Raw genomic sequence first — 1121 nt, 5'->3', positions numbered from 1 at the left:
ACTTAATTTATCGACCCCGAAAGGATGAAAAGCAAAGTCAACCTCGGCAGAATTTGAACTCAGAACATAACAGACGAAAATTTCTTTTTCTACTCGAGGTACAAGGCCCGAAATTTTGGGGAGGGGTCCAGTCGATTAGATCGACCCCAGTACGCAACTGGTACTTAATTTATCGACCCCGAAAGGATGAAAGGCAAAGTCGACCTCAGCGGAATTTTAACTCAGAACTTAAAATCGGACGAAATACCGTTAAGCATTTTACTCACCATGCTAACGTTTCTGCCAGTTCAATGCGTTAAGAACAACAACAACAACAACAACAATAATAATGATAATAATAATAATAATCCTTTCTATTAAAGGCACAAGACCAGGATTTTGTGGGGAGGGGGCCAGTCGATTAGATCGACCCAGTACGCAACTAGTACTTAATTTATCGACCCCAAAAGGATGAAAGGCAAAGTCGACCTCAGCGGAAACGTCGAAAACGGTAGAAGAGTAGGGGCTGAAACCGGATGTGGTTCCTCCTGATGATGTCTTTAGCCAGTGGATCCTATAATGGAGCTATTGAGGTAGCGAACCACGAAAGGTGGTTGGAATTCCTCAGATAATAATAATAATAATAATAATAATAATAATAATAATAATAATAATAATAATAATAATAATAATAATAAAAGCATTAATAATAATAATTAGGATAATGATGATGAGGGTGTTGATGGTGAGAATATTGGTGTACCGATAGCACTAATGGCACTGTCTGAGACTCCATCTGTTATTGTGATTCTACCGTTAAAGAGAACGTGACTGCTATTAAGGAATTCAGAACGTCTGGAAATACTTAGAATACACAGCGAGATTGTCATTCAAAGAAAGACATTTCATATTTTTAAGAATTGGCTGCTGGTTCTAATAACAGACTAGCTTACGCTGAAAGCAAGATGGCGTCTTTCTATCACTGTTATTAATTAGACACTTCTACAGGTTGACCGCAGTTATTCACGAATACGTAGCTATATATATATATATATATATATGATACATATTTATATATGTATACCCATATATACATATGTAAGTATATATACATATATATGATATATATATGTATGTATATA

The 1121-nt window shown here is 35.7% G+C and overlaps 1 long non-coding RNA gene across 1 annotated transcript in view; it reads right to left on the bottom strand.

Moving 5' to 3' along the window:
* The window catches only part of LOC128249209 (uncharacterized), a 71773-nt gene that overhangs the window by 24668 nt on the left and 45984 nt on the right, over positions 1 to 1121 (bottom strand). The gene's annotated exons all lie outside the window — the stretch shown is intronic.

Source organism: Octopus bimaculoides, chromosome 12 (genome assembly GCF_001194135.2).
Source record: "Octopus bimaculoides isolate UCB-OBI-ISO-001 chromosome 12, ASM119413v2, whole genome shotgun sequence".
NCBI classification, from domain to species: Eukaryota; Metazoa; Mollusca; class Cephalopoda; order Octopoda; family Octopodidae; genus Octopus; species Octopus bimaculoides.
Note: the sequence above shows the minus strand (reverse complement) of the source record. Positions and strands in the feature narration are given on the sequence as shown.